The 20,807-nt window shown below is 46.7% G+C and overlaps 1 protein-coding gene across 3 annotated transcripts in view; it reads right to left on the bottom strand.

Moving 5' to 3' along the window:
- Esrrg (estrogen related receptor gamma) overlaps positions 1 to 20,807 on the bottom strand; it is a 203,283-nt gene that overhangs the window by 13,537 nt on the left and 168,939 nt on the right. The window lies entirely within an intron of this gene.

Raw genomic sequence — 20,807 nt, 5'->3', positions numbered from 1 at the left:
GGTTAGGGGATGTAGTGGGGAGGGAGGAAAAATATGAGAAAATGAAAAAAACAGAAACAAAGTCTTTGTAAATAGGGAGGGGGCAGAGGGGTTGAGGGGAGGGCAGGGGAGTGGGGAAAAAATAAGGACCAAGGTACATCATGTATAGGTTCAAATTCCCAGAGATGAATGGCATCATATTGTATACCTAAAATGAACCAATAAACTCAGTGAATTAAAATAATAAAATTGGGTGTGGTGGAATGATCATGAGAACAGCTAGACCCTGATGTGAATATTTAGATCTTAGCTAGTTAACCTTGAGCAGGTCAATGAACTTTACCTTAATATTTGCATTTGGGAAATCTTATCTCCATTGAAACATGAGTTTATAACAGATGTTTGAAAGTTTTACCATACTACACATTATTTTTTATCTCGAATAGCTCACGGCTTACATTCACACATGCATGAAGTCCCTTCTAAGTCTGAGGAAACACATGCAAACAATAAAACTTCCATAAATATTTTGTTCCATCAGGAAAGAAGAGGCAGCACAGCTCAGAAGACTTCATATTCTACGTGAAAGTCTGGTGAAGATACCTGGTGGTCAGATGCTTTTTTTCAAGAATCCTAAGAAAGAAACATTTTACTGCTAAAGAAGGGTATCACCAAGGGTCCGAGAATGACCACCTCCCCCGTGGGTTATGAAAGCAAGACTCAAGGTCCTCCCACCAGCGCTTCCACAGAATGGGGAACAGTTGAATCCTGCAACTTAAGAAATCAGTTTGTAGACGTTGTTATCAAACTCACTAATGAATGCTTACACCCAGCCTTGCTATTACGGTCACTGTCATTTTTATTCCTACCAAACTGTCAGCATCTCATATCACATTAGAAGTTACAGTACAATAAGTAAGAGGAAATGACTTCCTGGCACATGGGTGCAAACTAGTGGTTAGTCACTCGATACCCTTCAGTATGGTGCTGAATAAAATCACCAGGGCACCACCCAGATCTGCTGAGGGAGCTTCAGGGCGCGTGACAGGGCCTCTCCTCCACTTCAAGGTGCTCACGGGTTATCTGACACGGGTCCTCTTGGCCGAGCTGCGTACTTATTTTTCTTCTCTTTCATCTGTCATTGCAATTTGGACTGAAATCAGAGATGAATGGAGATTCAAAAGAGAAACGTGAAGGCCTAAGACTTGGTTTGGATCCAGGGGTTTTTGACTTGGGGAATGTGACGCTCAGCAACAACAAAATCCAAAACCCACGGTGCTCTTTTTCTACCCTTCTCCCCTTCCCCCTGAGAAGAAGGCGCAACGGAAATCCAAATGTCTAACTCAAGAAAAAAGAGTGGGGATTTCCTCCGCAAAGCAAATCTGTGACAAATGAATGATGGCTTGCAGCAGTGATGGAAGGTTCCTGGCAAGCAGGAGCCGGGACCCAGGTCAGCCCTGGCTTCTGTCTTCCTTTTCATGCTACGAGCAGCAGTTACTGTGTGGCCACGGACGGTCAGGGACAGCCCAGCTCTCCCTCCCAGACGCCGCTGTTAGTAAATAGATTTACACAACCCCAATCTCCACACATCTTTCTGCCGAATAATTAAAAGCGGGATGATTAGTTTATTGAGTGGAAGGAGGAACTTTTTTATTGAGGTCCATCCATGATTTTATCAGGGCCAGCACTTTTACGGTTGTCAGGGGGGTGCAGGCATCCAATTTTTCTTATCTGCCTGATTAATACAAACGCTGTTTCAGGACGCATTAATTAACAGATACAAATCTACGTTCTCATGGAAGGATCAATACGGAGAAGAAAAGAGGCATCAATGTGAATTTAGTGCTGATGATGGAGAAGGCGCTATCGACATTTACGTGCCCGGAAACTTTAAAGTTGCATCGGGCCCCTTTGTCCCTGTGATTTAGAAATTAACAATTTTGCAGCCACAACAATGTTTCACGCATCTCTTTGGGGTTTAATTAAGCAGAAAGCAATAAAATGTCATTTTTTAAAGGTTGCTCTTGCCATTTGTTTTTTTGTGGGGATGCTTTATCCTTTCTGCAAACCTAACTTTTTCCTTTCATTTCCCCTTGAAATAAAGAGAGGGGAGAAAAGATAAGGAGAAGATACTTTTTGTGGTTTTGATCAGGAAGCTGAGGGCACAAAAGATCCGGGAAGTTTGCTGGCTTTATGTGAGGATTGTATAGGCTGAGAGAAGGTGAAAGTTTTAGGAAAGAAGGACTACCCGTGCTTTACCAAATAAACCCAAGTCTGCTTTTCTATCTCTACTCTGTCTAGAAATGGCTGTCTCAAAGTTTAACCCTTTGCTGCCACCCCTGCAGTCTACAGAGAGCAAGCAGCTCTTCTTCACTGTGGTTTGCCCGGCTCTGTCACAAGAGAATTCTGCTTTCTCTTCTGAAAGGGATGCAAAAAGTCAATAAAGAGCAAAATAAAAACGCAAATAGATAGGAGGCAGGCAGAGCTTTTTCAAATGGGAAGGAAAAGAAGAGATGGAAGGGGCCTGGGGGAGGGAAAGGGTCTGGGAAAAAATAATTCGACATAGAGTGGAAATGTAGCTTTCCCAAGAGGGAGTCACCCATGAGCTGGAAGGAGGAGAGAGGGGCGGGAGGGCGGGGGATGAAAAAGAGTTAAGTTGTGTCACGCACCCGGGTCGGCTCCCCACAGTAAAGGAGATCACTAGACACCACTCATAAGAATACGGAGATTTTATGCTAATTCTGTAAAATTACTTTATTGCCCTTTTGGATCACTACCTATATTGAACACCCATAAAGACACATGGATAAACTAATGCTCTTATCAATCGACCTGAGCAAACTATAAACACCTGAATGACTCAGATCTAAAAAAAAAAAAAGCATGATTCAGCCAACTAGCTGAAGCAAGTTTTCTAAAAATGTGATTGATCTAGTGGCTTACACCAACTTTTAACCAAATGATAATCATTTGTCTGTGCTCTTACCAGGCAGTGTGTGTGCACACGCGCGCACGCGTGCGTGTGTGTGTGTGTGTGTGTGTGTGTGTGTGTTTATAGCCACCAGCCTACAAGTCAGAGGTCCTCACTGCCTACAGCACTCAGCTACCTTTGGAGAGAACCTCTTTCCTGGGTGAAAGAGAATATGCTTTGCAGCTGTGTCATTTGACCTTCAGGTTTTATAGTCCTGGGATCTTAATCTTCGGCGGGTGACAGGTTGCAGTGTTAAATGTTCAGCTGTATTACTGCTTTTTAAAATGCACCGGTATCACAGCACATTTTCTTCTCCCTTTCCAGCCACAGCCTGCTCAATGCACATTCCTGACAACTCTGGTCTCTCTTCATCCCGTCCCAGAGTCAGTGCTGTCTCCTGTATCCCGGGCATCTTGCTCAGTGGGACTGACTCCTTCCTGACCCAGAGTGAAATGGTATGTTCACGTGCTCTGCAGTGTGTCCCAAATAAACCACGTGACAGTTGGGAGCAACACCATTTGCAATGACTGAAAACCTTCTCGAGAGGCAGGTACCCTGGAGGTGACAGCTTGCAGAGAGCATGCTCCGCACACCCCTCTGCCTTCTCCAGCCACGAACTTGTGGGGCTCGGGGCAGCTCCACGAGCACTCATCAAGTATATTTTTCCCCTAGTCTGGTGAACTGATGCACTCTGCAGTCAACTTACAAAAAAGGGTTAAGCATTTAAAAGAGTGAATGAAGGGCAAAAAATATCTGATGCCTAGTCTTCAAAACTACACTTTCATTTCAGAAAGCATAAATGTTTATTTCCTGAACAGTGTTGACAGAAATAGGCTACAGCCCAGGCATTTGCATTTAACCCCTGCAAGGCATTTTCTTCTTGGCTGCTTTCTTGAAACTCAGAACAAGCACTTTAAATCTTCGGGGTGTCTCCTAATATCAGCTAATCACAGCAGTGATTTGCCTGCTCAAGTTTTTTGAACTGTACTCTGTGCTCCTCAAAAATACTGAGGCTTTTCAATAAATAACGCATCACACAGGAACTGTCACTGACTCACTGGGGCAGCGTGCGAGAAGTTTGGCCAGAGAAGACAATATAAGCATAGCATAACATGGCATGAACATAGCATGAATATAGCATGAACATAGCATGTGCATGGCATGAGCGAGAGTCCTTCCCCATACCACACCCTAATGTTCACAAGAGCCAGGAAGAAAACAACAGCAGTGGCCCTGGGCTTGGGTCTTAGCTATCATCAGACACCCAGGCGCACAGCCGAACTTTCTTGTTAGGGAAAGTGACACTGCATTTCTAAGCTACTTGCTCTTTCCACTGTGGTCAGAAGGACGGCTGGGTCCACGGCCACCCAGACACACATCTCTGATTCTTCCTGTGTACATGTGTGTAGGGGGTATGTGCAATTTACAGACAGGAGCTCACTGGGTAGTTACGCTCCTAGCAATGGTTCACAGTCAGACTCAAGGCTGGGATATCTACATAGTGCTATCAGAGGCATTTTATTTAAAACTTTTCTTTAAAAGGAACATCAATGAAACTCTCTATAGTACTAAGATTTTTTTAAACTACATGACTAATTGTCTAGCACTTAAGCGTGAGATGCCCTCAAGGCAACTTCTTTGTCCTTCTAGGCTGACCTAACCCAGGCTTAAGTGATTGAAATAAAATCAGAACTGGTATGGGCAAAACGTCAGAAGAGCTGACAAAAATGGGAAATAGCTCCCTTTCTGTTTAATTTGATCAATGGTTGGAACATTTGTGGGTTCCATAAGAACTGTTTCTGTAGCCGTTTTCATACTTTCAAGTGGGTTTCACACAGATTTTATGGGACCATCCTGTTAAAGAAAGGCAGTTTCCCAGGACAAATGAAAGGTAGGCCTCAGATTTAAATATGATGGGTGTATGTATACAAGTATGTGGGTCAGAACAAACCACATTCAATAAAATCAACCAAATGATTTGGGTAGCTGGGATCAACTAAAGGGAGGAGAAACAGAACTGTAAGGGTAACGTGTACTCAACCAAGACAGACTGCACTGGTAACTGAATTCCCAGGTGTAACTGACCATGGACCACTGGGAGGATTATATCAAGAGTCAAAAGAATGAACAATGGGCTCATTCCTGGGCAAAGGCATGGAAATCATGTCCCATGCACCTACTCAAGCACAGGTCACCAGCTTTCTGAAGTCATTTCCTTGGTTTCCCAGTACAGTTTGTTGGAAAAATTATGAATATTATATGGGATAAAGAAAATATTCCACCTAGCAACACAGGAAACCCTCAACACCAGGCAGGAATATTTGTTCGTTTCTTTCTTTTCCCTGTGAGTGGCTGGATATTCACGACTATGAACCTACCTTGAAAACAGGACCGCAAGGGGCAGATGAGTGGTGCATACCAGGAATGTGCAGGACATCTGGTGGGGTATAGGTCTCCCCCTCCACCCCGCAGCCTTCTGCACCCACTTCCCTGCCCCTTCTGAGCACAGAGATCTGAAATCATTCTCTGAGCATCTCCTGACCGCCTTACCTGGACTCACGTTACTTTCTGTGTCCTTCATCCAAGCTAGGGATGAAAGAAAATGTGCTGGGGGTCAGGTCACGAAGGCTGACCTGCTGAATGGTGGGAACCTAAAGGCTTTCTTTTCCTACAAACTTTGTTTGTTTGTTTGTTTGTTTGTTTAAGTTGAACATAACAATGTTCTCTCAAGAAAGCTCTCCTTTATGACATGGCTAAAATCCTTAAGACCCTAAAGAAAAAGTAAAACCAACACTGAACAATGTGAGATGTTTTAAAGTACCATTGTCAGTGTCGCTTTGGGGTGAGATGGATACTGAATAGGGAAAAGGAGCATTTGGGAGCCACATTTCTGATTTAAAAGGGAAAAGAACCTGTGAATCTGGCGTGCTCTACAAGGACTAGCAGAGCCAGATGAAGAAATATCGTACGGTGTTACAAGGGACTGACCGGTGATCCAAGGACAGCCAGCCCAGCTCGGCCTCAGGGACACATACATAGACTCTGCCTTGGCGTGAGATGGGGGTCTAGGGTGGAAACCAGGGCCTTGTGCAAGCTAAACTGTGTGCTCTCTCCCATCCTCCTTCGAGTTCCACCTGCAGCTCTGAAGATCTGTGGGGCTGACAGGCGTTGCCACAGGTTTTAAAAGTGTCTGTGGAAGATATTTAATATCAAGTGTCCCAAATGCCAGGCTTATTGCCAGGAAGTGATGGCAGAGGGAAGAGGCTAGTGAAACATGTGGCCTTGATGTCTAGGGATCCGTCTACACCCAGCAACACCGACGTGAACCCTCTCTGGAGGTGAACTGTGCCCTCTTTCTGCTGACGTGGGAATCCTAACCCCCAGTTCCGGGGAACGTAGCCTCATTCAGAAATGGGGCCTCTACAGACAGTCAAGTTATGACCAGGAGCTAATCCAACACAAACGTCTTCATCACCAGGTAAATTTGGACGCAGAGATGGACAGGCGCAGGGGGAAGGTGGCGTGAAGACGGGGGGCATTACCATGTACCAGCCAGGGGACATGGGAAGCCACTGAAGCCAAGAGTGGCCCAGGGACAGGCTCAGGCCCGCTGACACCGTGACCGTGGCCTTCCAGCCCCCAGAACCGTGGGATGATACATCCGCCAGTCTGAAGGGCCCCACTGCGGGGGACGCTGACGTACACCCCCACCCACTCTCAGTCTTTGGCGAGTACCAGGTGCCGCCGCGCAGCCTAAAGAGCAGCCTCCAGCTCCTGCCGCTCTGAACTCACAGCAAGACTCGCACGAAGCACAAAGCTGCCAGGGCCACCGCGAGGACCCCAGGGAAAGGGCCTGGAGACGCAGGCCAGCTCTGCCCCCCACCGAACGTGGGACTGGGAAGTGACTCCACTCCCGCGGTTCCTGCCTTCTCGCTTGTGCGCTGAGCAGCGGGAAAGACTTTCCGGGGATTGGCTCTAGCCCGAAGTTCTTAGGTCTCTAGTGGTTCCGCTGCAGTTGGCTTTCGAGGCCACTGCAACTAGGGCATCATCTCAGCGGTGTGCTCTGCTCCGTGCGACTGGAGTTCACAAGGAGTGCAATACACACTTCTACCACCTCACAGCTCAGCAAAAGTAGATGAGACTCTAAGTAAGAGAATAAACACTGTAAATATCGATCAAAGCGTACTTCCTCAAAGATCTCCTCCAGGGTGTCCTCTGCACATGGCCGAATGTGCTGAAAACCGAGCTCATTTTCTAACCCCAGCGGGGACCCCTCAGGTCCAGGACGTCTCACGCTCTGCTCTTCACGGCCGCGAGTCTTCCCTGTGAGGTTGACACCATTCTTGCGGGCACACGCGGGTTCCCGCGGCCACTCTAGCACGGGGGCTGCTGTGAAACACGGCAGTGAGCGCGCAGGTGGAGGAGCCCTGAGTGAGGCCCCGCCACTGCCAGGGAACCGGGCCCCGCGCTGCGCCACGTCTCCTGTGCTCGCTGCCCACCTGGTCCGGCTGCGTCCCCAGCAGGGTGCAGCACATGTGTGTCCAGGGAATCAGGAGAGGGGCAACGACCGTGTCTCGGTGACCACTTCCAAAGGAAGGGAGGTTGGGAGCGCAAGAACCAATCCCGAGAGCAGCCTCCAAGATGCAAACAAACGCATAGCAAGGATGGCGCAAGCGCGCGTCTAGGAAGGCAGTCAGGGAGCTCAAGGCGCTGGCCCTGTATAAAACGCTCTGCCCCTCATGCCCTATACAGGACTTTATTCAGAGCCTCTCCCACTCTGGCAGAGTCCTGCCAAAATCTCTTAATCACCAAGGGTTCCTCTTTAATTTGCCCTTAAAGTGGACATGTTCATCTTACGACCCAGCTTCTTCTCCTGTGTATTTATTCATTAACCTTTCACGAAAGACCCTAACAATGTCAGAATGACTTTGGTCACTCTAAGTGCCTATGCTTATCCTCCTAGGTGTATGATTATTTTGGCGAGGTGTACATCTGCTTTCTGAAAACAAATGCTCACTATTTCTTTCTAGTTGCAGGAATGAAAAATAACATGTTTACTTTCTCTTCATAAATTCTTAGGAAACTCTGACTTTAACTGTTGAAAAGCCAAAGTTAAAAATTGCTCGAGGGGACATTACCCACACTTAAAAGATGGAGAAAATCTGGATTGTCATCATTATTGGGGTTCGTTTGCTTTCAGAAACAAAAATAGCAAAAAGAAGGTAGCAATAAAAAAATGTATCAGGCCAGGTATTTAGCTCAGTGGTGTCGCCGTCTCAGCACAAGGTCCTGCGTTCAATTTCTGGTACCAGACAAACAAACAAACCAACATGCATCCACATGGCATCTGCCCTCAGTGCCTTTTAGAACCATGGGACTTCACTAAGTGCTCATTTGTGACGAAGATTTGCCACGGGACAGTGTTGCACTGGCATGTAGGGGGCTGCCCCTGCCCACGGTGACCAGCAAACCGGACGTTTATAAAGAATGAAGACGGAACTTCTCTCTTATGGTCGGTCCTCTGCCGTTTCTGAATGTGAGGCAGTTTAAATGCCATAGAGGCAGTCATCGACTTATAAAGTGAATTTGTGTGTGCATTCATACAAAAGAATTCTGAATAAGAATCATTGCCACCTGCTGTAGGAACCAGCACAGCTACCAAAACAGCCCTGTGTAGAGATATAAAGATATTGCATATACTGCCTACCTCGAAAGTGCAAGGTCCCGAGTTTGATCTCCAGTACCAAAACAAAACCAAAAAAAGATATTCTACATAATGCAGCAGGATCTGCTCAAGTCTAACAGAAACTGAGTGGAACCTTTAGAAAATAAAGAGGGCCTAAAATATCTTTAATAAGTCAGAAGCAAATTCTTGTTAACTGGTGTAGACTTCGTTTTTTTCCCATTTATTTTACAGACTTAAAAGGATTTGAATTTTAAGGATGCAAATTATGTATTTTAGATACCAACCACAGTTTTTCATTTAAAATAGAGATATAAGGAGAAATACAAGAAGAATAATTTTGCTAAGTAAATTTTAGAATTAAAACTACATTTTTTCATTTTGTCTTAGCATGTGCAAAGAGCTGGGTTCAATTCTTGGCACCAGAAAAAAGTACACTTTTTAAATTCTACAGAGCCTTAATAAATTAATCAGCTGGCTACTGATAAAGCACATCATTTGTCAGACTTTGGCAAGAGCCGATGTGTCTCTAAAGTGCATCAGAACCATTGGAGAGATCAAGGAAGGCAGAATTGCTGCCTTTAAGGCTCACGGGTTTTTGTGGCCATTTTCCCGTGTTGACAGCCACACTGAACCATGGGTCAAAGCACAGAAGGGTGCACATATTGAAAGAACCTTGGCAGTTTTGCAGAAGTTCACTGGAAGAGTTGAAGGCTGAATTTCAGCTACCATCCCCAAGAGTATAACTGCGACAATCCTTTGTATGAGGTGACCAAGAACTGACTGCAGCTGGGACCACCAAAAGAAAATCACATGTAACTTTCATGTTAAATTATAACAACATCTTACAATCTCTTGAAACTCACCTATTTGGCCCCCTGACACAGAAATATAAACTCCACAAAGAGCACCAACTATGAGAGATGTGCTTGTGGAATTAACAGTAATCCCTTCCCTTTCTCAGTGTTCTATTATATTTTTTTTCTTTTTGGGGCACAGGGTCTCACTATGTTGGTCAGACTGTCTTGAATTCACTACAATCACCTTGTAGCCTGACTGACTTCAAACTTGTGGTGATTCTCCTGCCTCAGCTTCCTAAGTGCCGGGATTACAATTATAAGCAAAGCAGGAAAAAAATAAAGAACACTTTCGGGTGTGCTTCTCTCAGTTTTCCTAAAATAGACACTCTGACTCAGTGTCTGTAACACATGCCTCAGAAGGAGGAGAGGCAGGATAAAAGCATGCAGGAGGTGTTCTGCATAAACTCAAATTAAAGGACTTATAGCACCAGCGCTTAAAAACAAAGTACCACATGTATTCATGGAAGTTCGCAGAGATTCGCATAACAGATAAGAAATGAAAGCAGGCTGAAACTCCACATTCAGAGAAACTTAGACACCCCCGTCTGGTCTGCACACTTCCAGACCCGGGTACGCTGAGCCGGGGCTGGCGTGGAAAAACAGCTGCTCTGAATGTTCAGCTCCGGCTCCCACACTGCTTAGCTCCACGGCAAATGAAGCTCCGTTGCTGTGCACCCGCTGGCACTGGCTGGCTGTGGGGCGAAGTCATCAAGCTGGGCCCCGCTCCCAGGGAAGCCGGCCCGTGCGCTCCTGACCACAGACAGAGCAGCCCCTTCGACTCCTCCGGCCGTCCTGGCCTCCTCCTAGATGCAGTTCCCAGACTGGAAAACTGGCCCAGTGAAGGTGAAACAGAAATACAAACGGTCGAGCACACAGCTCTGGGAATTCCCCAGCAGTGGAACACAGTCATTTAGCAGGGGCCGAAGGCTGCCTGTCTATTGACGGCGGATCCATACACAAGTGTCAAACCTGTGCCTCCTGGAACGGTAATTCTCTCGGAGAAATTCTGCGGTCAGAAGCTCTGCGCTGTAATTCCTCTCCTCCCTAAACGAACAGGCTGCTTCGATCTGTTGGAAAGGCTTTTAAACTCCTGAATCCCACCTCTGGCTTCTGCTGTGACCCGTCCCTTTCATACAACCGAGACCCTACTAATAACTCGGGAAACCCTAAAGATCCCTGTGTGAGGTGGATTCCAGGAAACGGGCAAAGGACGTGGGTTACCAGCCACAGAAACATTCTTGGAAGTCGCGCTGCTGCCTAAAACGACTGGTGTAACAGCGAGACACCCCTGGAACAGCAGACTCTTCCGTCTGCAGCAGCCCAAAATGAGAGGGGAAAAGGAGAAAGGAAAAAAGGCTGCCCAAGTCTAATACACCTAATTAGCCATCGGCAGACTCTTAATTGCATACATTAGGATGATTCCATAGTGGAGATTAATTCTAAATATACCCAAGCAGCTGGTTAAGATGCCATGGATTACAGTGTGGACTGTACTTTTCCACTTAATTAGATATCAAAATTAAGCAGCAACAAGCATTCTGACATAACGGGGATCGAGCCGCTGCCTGGCCTCCCAGAGCTGCACTAAAGTGACCGCTAAACAGGCGCACAGATGGAGAGATATTAAATGCCGCACTGGAAAGTAATTTCAAATAATAAAATATCAATATTTACATTTTAATTACCCCTACTGAGAGCCGCTCTGTCATTTTCACTATTGCCGACGCAGCAAGGGGTACCGGAATGACATTGCGGCAATGACTGTTTTGTTTCCATTAAAGAATGACAAGTGTTTCAGGCGCAGTGACACTCGGGTGTGAACCAGAATGACGGGCACATCAGGTAACTCCTGCAAGGGGCCTAAGTGCCTCGCCGGAGAATTCACCGTGAGTAGCAGCTCCTCCCCCTAGCATAGAACCCTGTCCAAATTATCTGCTGAAAGTTTATTACGGGGGTGGCCCACGGGAAGTTTTAGTCTCCTACGAAATACTTAGATCTGTAAAATGTTCTATGATGATAGTCAATTTAAAAACAATGATACTCGATGTGAACAAATAAACAGGGGTTCGGTGCACATCACGGCGGGGTTGGGCGGTTTCTTTTCGGATTCTCTCGCTGCCATCAGCAGAGGATGATTTTCCTCCCAGCCACGAGTTTGGGTTTGTGGGGTGGCTGAGGGCAGCAGCATGCGAAACCAGGCTTGGTGCCACCATCTCTTCATTAGTGTCTCATTGTGCCCAACATCTTGATCACTAGTCCACCGACACAAACACTGAAGCCGAGAACGGGTCATGACCTGTGTCAGTACACGCGTGTGTGTATACGACACATTTATGACACATTTGTCTTTAGCTTCTGCCATTTTTTAAATGCAGCAAATCCCTAGTGGCTCTTACAGGCCCTCACCAAATTTAATTACTCTTTATGGGGTGTGAAGATGAGATTATGAAAAAAAAATAAAAGGTATATATTAGATGTGACATGCGGCATTCACAGGATAATAAATGAAAACAGTAAAGCCTTCCTTTGGGGATGACTGTCAAAACTGCAGAGATCTTGAAAGAATTTTAATGCCTCAAGATATGAGCGAGTGTGTAAGAAAAACTCCTTGGTCAGTACACCGTCGGAGGCAGTGAACTGACCCCATCTCAGAGCCTGCATTTATTTAATGTGCAGAGACGAACAACCATAAATGTGATAAATGGCTACCGCAGGACACTGAGCAGAATTTTTCAAGAAGGAGAGAAGGGAAGTTGGGGAGTTATACAGATCCTCAGCACCCTTTTTCTCCCATTCCCTTGAACATATCCACTCTGATGTTGAAGTAAAAACCTGGTAACAGGCAAGGTATACTAATGCATGCTCCCTAACAAGGAACTATCCCTCTTCAGGAAAAATAGAAGAGTGTAGAAAAGTATTTCCTAAGCATCCCTAATGCTTTTAGGACAAGACAGAGCCCCATTTCTCAGCTACGAGCACCTTTTAATTTCTGAAAGAGCCACGGTTGAAAATCTTAATTAATTGTTCCATACTGCTTCAGGATCATTATGCAATGTAATAAAGGCCGTGTAATTATGAAATTTTACAGCCATTACCAAGGCTGATGGCTCGTATTTCATCCTCAGCTGGCCCGGATGGCTTTTAGGCACTCGGCTTCCCTTTGATGAACTACGGACAGATCTATCAGGCCCAAACAATATCCAGGCGAGCCGGCTGTAATAGCTACCTCCAGATGAAGCCATAGATAAAGATAAACTATAAATCTACGCACACAAATGCAGGCACATCGCCTGGGGATGACGGAGGGGAGAGGATGAGATGCTTGGGAAAGGTAGTTGCTGCCGGGAAGGCAGCCTGCTGAACTCCAGAATGGCTTGGATTGCATAAAAGCCAGGGAAACCCAAGTGAACGTGTCTCATTTATTCTCCATATCTGGAAATCAAATGAGGGAAGGATGGGGTATCCATGAGCATGGTATTTAGTGCATTATTTACAGGGCAGAGACGACTGGGATTATCCTAATATCTATTTCAGCGGTGTGAAACAAATAAAAGGAATGGATATGCAGCGTTTTGTCCCCATACAGGGCATTAACACAGCCATCTGAAATAAGTACTCTGCAACACACACCACTACAGTACATGAGTATCTGTCATAGATATCAACATCCCTAAAACAGGAATTCAAGAACAACAAAAATCCATGCTGAAAGGGAACAAAATGCTATACACAGAGAACTGAAGCTGCCACAGCTTGCTGTGATGGACCCATTTGGAGTAAGAACTCATCTCATCTAAGAACTGTGTTTTGCTTAATGTATCTCCAGCATGGCACTTTTGGTTAATTAAACATCTCCGAAGGTCCTTTTAATAGCAAGTTAAATGGAAAACAGCCACAAGGAGGTTCATCTGAGGACCATCAGTGCTCCTCTCCGGGGGAGGTATCTAGTTCAGCGCTGCCTTTGGGGGGCAGCAGCTGCTTCATGGACCTGATGCTCTCAGCCCTGACCACGCATAGCCTCAGGCTGGCTGGTTTTGTGCCCACCGGCAGACAGGCAGTCTGCAGCACGGCAGGGCCTAGAGAGAAATCTCGTCAAGGTCATGGGATGGGCCTACGAGCTGAAAGGGTAGACCACGCAGGGCAGCCCAGAGAAGCTGTGGGCATGTGCAGCCTGGAGCACAGAACTAAGGATGGAACGCTGTCTGTGTGGATGGAGACTCTGCAGCTCAGCCAGAGATGGTCTGCTAAGCTCTGGGCTAAGGGAGAAGAGCTACTAACTAGCTCTGCAACCGGAGCTGCTCACAGAAATGCTCCATTTCCTTATCAAGCCAGGTACTCTGGCCTATGGCGTGTTCAGACTGGACACTCCATTATTCTTGGATGAGCCTTGAGGGGTCTGGCAAAGAATGGTTCTAGGATACACTTCCCTCCCCAGCCGGGCAGTCTCCCTGTCTCAACCTTTCCGGGGCTGTTTTATTCCACCAGTGGGCTGGGCTCTCACATCCTGTATTTCAGAGAATAGGAAGACGGGAGCTCTGCCTGCCCTCACCTGCTTCCCTCCCAACTGCACGAGGACAACTTGCTGCCTGCCCACTCGCCTGTAAGGGGCGAGACCTGCTCCTTCCTGAGGAAGGCCTGCGCTCTGCTCCCAGAACGCCCGCCACACCACCTGGCAGGGCTTTTGTCTGCTGTCGGCCGGCTCCCGCCTTCATGTCACATGTGGGTCTCCTGACCCTCACGAACCCTCTATCTGTAACACTTTCTCTCCACGCCGGTGCCAGTGCGTCTCTTCCTCTTTGCTCCCTGCATCCCCTCACCACCAGGTACCTGGCAGAATGGAGGAAAACCTTTCCACTGCTTCCAGTGCCCGTCCACTATGCTTGACGGCCACTCCCGCCACCATGCCAGGGCCCACGGCTGGACCTCCAGGGGCCTGTGTGACGTTGCCTGCTCCCTGCTCCCATGGATGTACAAAGCTCGCCCGCACACACTTTCCCCAGCAGAGTGCAGCCGGCCAATCTGCATCCCTCTGAAGGCATTCCCATTGGCTTCCCAGCGTGTCTAAGCCTATTCCAAAACTACTCCCTGAGAGCCTCAAACTCTGAATGTCCGCAACTACTGAAAAAATGTCAATGAAAAATGAACAAATCATAGCGCAGATGCAGAATTTTAATATCTCGTCACCGTGACCCTTCTCGCACGTCCAGTCCACCTGTCCCTGTGAAATTCCTCGTGTTCCAGCTCCCATTCCCCACCCCCGCTGTCTCCCCTGGTCTGTGTCAGTGAGCTCCTGACTTTTCCTGTGGAAACCCAGGGCCATCTCTCCCCACTGTGATGGCTTCTCCAGGTAAGGGCCACAGAATCCTGCACAGGTGCGGCCCAGTTCACCTTCTGCTTTTCATTTCTTGTGGTGCTGGATAGGGAGGAGGAGGACAAAAGTCTACCAGATTCATGTGGGCTCACACGTGCCAGGCACATGCCGAGCACTTCCTTCTCTCCAGTGCCTCATACGAGCCAAGCTTCACAGATACAGCAAAAGGCAAAGTACAGTCCTTCGGGGGTTTCCACTAGGGTAGGTGGATTAAAAATACGGCAGGCTGATAGCTCAAAAAACTAGGACTAGAGGTCCCATTTGACCCAGCCATCCCTCTTCTGGGTATTTTTCCGAAAGAATTAAGAGTCATACCACAGTGATATATGCATACCCATGTTTACAGCAGCACAGTTTGTAAGAGCTAAAACTTGGAAACAGCGCAACTGCTCATCAACGGGAGACTGGATGAAGATGCGGTTTTTCTATAAAATGAAATACTACTCAACCATAAAGAACAAGAAACTAGAGTCATTTATAGGAAAATGGATGCACATTGAGGCCATACTCTTAAGTGAAATAAGGCACATGTGTAAATACCGAATAGTTTCTCTGGTATGAAAAAATACAAGTGTAGATAAGATCCATTGATAATGTGAACTAGGAAGAAAAGAGCTAAAGAAGTAGGGGAAGTGGGAGGGGTAGGGGAAAGGAAATAAGGGACAAGGCAAAACGTGAGAAAAGGGAAAAATGGAAACAAAAAATGGAAAGTCTTTGTAAATAGGGGAGGGTGGAGCAACTGAAGGGAGGGCCGGGGTATGGGGAAAAAATGAGAACCAAGATGCATCACACAAAGGTACAAGATCCCAATCATGAATGTAACTGTACTGTAGACCTAAAATGTACCAATAAACTCAATAGAAAAGAAAAAAGAAAGAATGAGAAACTAGGGATGTTTATAGCTAAATGGATGCATATTGAGGCCATACTCTTACATGAAATCAATAGGACACACGTGTAAATACAGAATGGTTTCTCTGGTGTAAGAAACTAAAAGTATAAATAAGGTTCAAATGGTATCATTGATAATGTGAAATAGGAAGAAAACGTCGAAAGGAGAAGAGGAAGCGGGAAGGGTAGGGGAAAGGAAAGAAGGGAAAGAAAAAATATGAAAAATGGAAACAAAGTTGTAAATAGGGAAGGATGGAGGGGGTGAGGAGGGCAGGGGAACGGGGGAAAATCGGGAACCGAGATGCACCCTGTAAGATCCCAATGATGAATGCACCTGTACTGTAGACCTGAAAAGTACCAATGAACTCAATGAAAAACAAAAAACAAGATAAAAAAGACATATGACAGGCTGAGAGACAATAGTGCAATAGAGCAAAAGGTCCACAAAACTAAGGGACAACAGAGTCCCCAAGGTCAGAAGAGGGAAGGAGCAGCTGCCACCACAAGCACCAGGCTGGTGTGCAGCCGTTGGCCTTTCAGCCTGGCCGAAGGAGGCACAAGGCAGCGCCGCACCTTCCAGGGCTGCAGATTCCTCCCCTAGCCCAGGGCCGGGTCGCCAACACCGGAGGAAACCGCATGGAGGCGGGCCGGGAGGTGAGGAGGTCAGGAAGGTCCGCGCAGCCCTCCGGAGTAGGGTGAAGCCTACATGAGCGTCCCCACCCTCCCGAAGCAGGAGAAAGGACTTCTGTTCACAGCCACCCGGCAGGCTGGGGGCCCAGGGCAAGCACCTCAGCAGAGGGACAGGCAAAGACCCGAGCCCGGGCAGCTGGAGGCCTCCTGTGGCGGGGAGAAGTGGAAAGAGCTCAGAGCCGTGGGAAGGGCGAGGACGCAGCAGACAGGCCCCGGAGGCCCTGAGCACCAGCAGCCGCAACTGCCTCAGAGGCCTGGGGGGCACGGACGGGGCAGGTGTCAGGCACGGGGTCGCAGCAGACCCTTGGGAGCGGGGCTGTTTGCTCCCCAGGTTACACATGCAGAGCCGAAAGAAGCCCACCCAGGCCACCACCGGGCGGGCAGGGTCGCGGTGCTCTGTGCCGGTGAGTCCCGCGGCCCCACTGTGTCCCCACCATCCTTTCCCGAACAAGCCAGCGTCTTGTCCACGCTTGTGAGGCTCCTTCTCTTCTCGTCTGGGTGAAAAGGGTGAGGTCCCCTGCTCCAGGCAAGGCGTCTGTCAGATGTGAGGATGTCAAACCTTTCTAACCAAGGGATTGTGCAGTCCGGCTCTGCGCCTCTCCCCGCCCCTGCAGTGCTTTCCCACAGACATTTCCGGGGACTCTGGATGCGCCCTTTGGCTTCCCCTGGGCTGGCTGGCCCTGGCCCTGTGCTCACAGGGCCACACTCTTTTGTCTCTGTCCCGACAAAAGGCACTTCTTTCTTTCTTTCTTTCTTTCTTCCCCCCCCCTTTTTTTTAAACAGATAACACATTTTATTTCATCCCGCAAAACAAAAAACAAAAATGTCTATATCAAATCAAGAGAGAACAATTATTCCAAAACTTCACCTAGTCATGGTATATAATGAATTTTTTCATTTAAAAGTACAGAGAAGGCAATTTTGGAAAACTATCTTCATGAAATATTTTCTCATACTTATTTTAACAAAATATTGTAATTAATGCTACGACTTAATGGTGTCACATTGTAATAAGGCGCTTCTCTAATCGAATTAGTTGGTTGTGGATGCATGCAGGTTTCTTTGTTTGTTTGTTTGTTGTGGGGATGCCTAAAGCTTGCACGACCTCAGGGACCCAGCTGATCCTAACCCATGTTGGGAGCAACTGATTCTTCCACACAGCCTTGGGAAGGTCAGAGGCCCGGCGTGGGGGGGCGCAGGACACCAGCCCCAAGTCTGTGAGGGGAGCCGCGCCGGAAGGGGCTTCCTGGCCCTGTCCCCGGCCTGCTGAGCCCTGGCCTCTGAGAACGGGGTGACGCCTGCGCACCACACCCACGGCCACAGGGCACCCAGGCGCTGAGTGGGCTCAAGGGTGGTGCAGAATAAGCAGAGTGGGGACCCTGAGAACTGGAGAGAGCGAGAGAACCACAGGTGCATTCGGGAGCCCAGCGAGAGCAGACTGGACCCTTGTCGGTGGCCCCTGGGTCCTCGGGTCCCTGGGTGACCAGCGAGCCGTGGAAGACGCTGCCTGTGGTGACCGCAGTGACTCAGAAGCTCTCTCGCCCCACGCACCCGCTGGCCCGAGCGGCAGCACGCGACTGCTCCGGTGACCATGCCGGACCCACACGGCGGGTGCGTCTGGAGGGACCTCGATGCCGCAGCCTCACTTCCCAAGCAAGCCCTGCGAAGTGCAGGTGACCACTCTACCCCAAAAACAAATCCAACCTTGACTCTGCAGGGACGGTGCTTCAATTATCAGAAGAGTAAAGTCAACGTGGACGTTTCTGTCCAGTCACATGTGAGGCGGTGGCTAAAACACGGTTGTTGAGGATCTGTTTAATGAGTCTGGAGAAAGTTCACATTCCCTAGCTTCTAGCAAGAATGGAATACCCCTGACAGAGCATGAAAGTATAAAATTTTAGGGGGGTTAAGGATGTGAGCTCAGGTGATGGATGAGGTGCTGGGCCTGGAGACGGTGGCAGTCAGCCTCCCCACCTCATCCCCCACCACCCTCCAGCCTCGGCTCATTCTGCTTGGGCTCCCTCGTTCTTTTTAAAAAGATTCAAGCACATTTCCACCCCAGGATCTTTGCACATCCTGTGGCCCTGCCTCCAGGGCTTAAACTCCAAAGCGGCAGGAATTTTTTTTTCTTTTGTTTGCTTACTACATCTCTGTTCTTCAGCAGAACCTCATACAGAGTAAGCACTCTAAAGTATTTGAAAAAATAAATGAGATGAAGGACACTGCACAGTACTAGCATTGTATTATGAGTATAATATGCTTTTATGGAAGATGCTCAAAATATATTAGTTTTGTATTGTACCTTCCATTCAAAGAAAGACCAGTTAACCTCATTTTGGGATATAAAAAACATACACACAAGGTACTTCTAAAATATTTCTTGATTCTGCTTCCAGGAACAGTTTAAAACTGTTAATTTAAAATCCAATTTGATTATATAACTATCTGAAGTTAGAAAAACATCATAATTTAACAAATAATTTGCAATGGACTACATTTTCCTATCCCAACTCATTCTACCTGGTCACAGTGCAGGTGTAATTTATGTATTTTGGGGTTTTCATCCCAGGGTAGCCTAAGATCGAGGTAAACATCTGAGCTTCCTCTCCTGGGTTATCCCACAGAACTTGGGTATTGCTACGTTTGTACCCTGAAGAGTTGCAACAAACCCTAACAATTCTGTAATTCATGGAAAATCAAGTAGATATAAATATGCTTCTATGTTAGAGGCAGAAAAAGATTTTATAGATTACTCATTATCCACCTATTTCATTTATTACACATTTTAAATTAGAACACAGATGTGTAACATTAGACTCGAAATTTAAACCTCTGAGGGTGAAAGGTGGCCAGACACAGGGACCTTATTTAATTGATCGGCTGTTCCCCATTCTACACACAGAGCAGTTGCCCAAACATTCATTAACCAGCAACTGGTCTACATCAGTAAGTCCTATGTTTAAAATGATGAGGGGTTTTCAAATTTTCATTTCTAAAAATCAACTTTGTTTTTATTTGTCCTTGTTTGTTTGTTTATTTTGAGACGGTCTCACTACATAGTTCGGGCTGGCCTGGAACTCACTATGTAGCCCAGCCTGGTCTCAAACTCACAGTGATCCTCCTGCCTCAGCTTCCCAAGTGCTGGGATTACAGTGGTGTGCCACTATACCTGAAATAAAATCAACTTTAATGTAAATAAAATATATGCATGTAACTTGGTAATTAGCAGTCCAAATGTAGATACTACATAGCAATCTGTTTCAGCTTCTGTAAGACCCAGAACAATAAAGTACTGGAGTCATTGAAATACAGGAGAAATAGTTTCTAGAAATAAAGACGAATTTAAAGGCAACTGTATCCAAAACAAACTTTAATCTTAGTGCTTTTACTAAGGCATATTCCTTAGAATATTTCCTGTTGATCTTGTTAGGGTTTTTTGCTACTAAAAAATCCAATAGTAGAATTATTTCTTTAAAAAAAACAATTTGCATTTTCATTCCTATAGGAAACCAACAGTTTCTGGATATGTTTCTTTATATCCCAGAAAGACGATGTTTATAATGTGGTGCAGAGCAGGGTTCACTTCTGACTCACGCGATGCGTGGGGAAGACATGGCTCAGTGTCTTACGAATGCTTCAGGTCTTATTAATTAGGTGGAAAGCCTTTCCCACTGGAACAGTGCAAGGTATTTATTAGCACTTCAGCCTACAAATGTACAGCAAAGAAGGTAATTACTAAATACACCGATCCCTTTATCTACTTGGCAGGGACAACCCAAAAGGCAGTTTCTGATTATGATCTTTTTCATGATATTTTAATTGTGCTTCTTAACCTGCTAAATTAAAAACTACAGGGCAATCTCACTTAGATCACAAAGGAGATCATATCAATTTGCAACAAAATGTATGAATGCTTCTCTCTGCTTTAATTACACTGAGAATTTAACAGGCAAATTCAACAGGACCACAGAAGGGTGACAAGCTGAATGTTTCCATCTCCCGTATGTTGTCAGACATCAGAATGAATTTCAGGTTAGTAACAAGTTTGGGAAATGATGATATTGAAGTCACAAAAGGCTTGTGCGGGTAGTTCTGAGTCTGCCAGTTATTTCTGAGATCAGCTGTTCTACGCACCCTCCCTGGCAGCGGGCACAAGAGGAAAGACTATCCTCAAAGTCTGACTCCCCAGCAAAGCCTTGGCGGGAATCACAAAGGTGACTTTTAACTTGTCCTTTGTCTGATGCCTCCAATCCGTTAGTGACCAAAACTCTGCCACAGTTGTTCTCAACCAGACCTGTAGTCCTTCTCCAACAGCCCACTGACCTCTACCTCCAAATCCCTTACACCCCGCCTTCCTATGTA

The sequence above is a fragment of the Fukomys damarensis genome, unplaced genomic scaffold (genome assembly GCF_012274545.1).
Source record: "Fukomys damarensis isolate Sample0158 unplaced genomic scaffold, DMR_v1.0_HiC HiC_scaffold_11, whole genome shotgun sequence".
Taxonomy (NCBI): Eukaryota; Metazoa; Chordata; class Mammalia; order Rodentia; family Bathyergidae; genus Fukomys; species Fukomys damarensis.
This window is presented reverse-complemented; position numbering and strand designations above follow the sequence as displayed.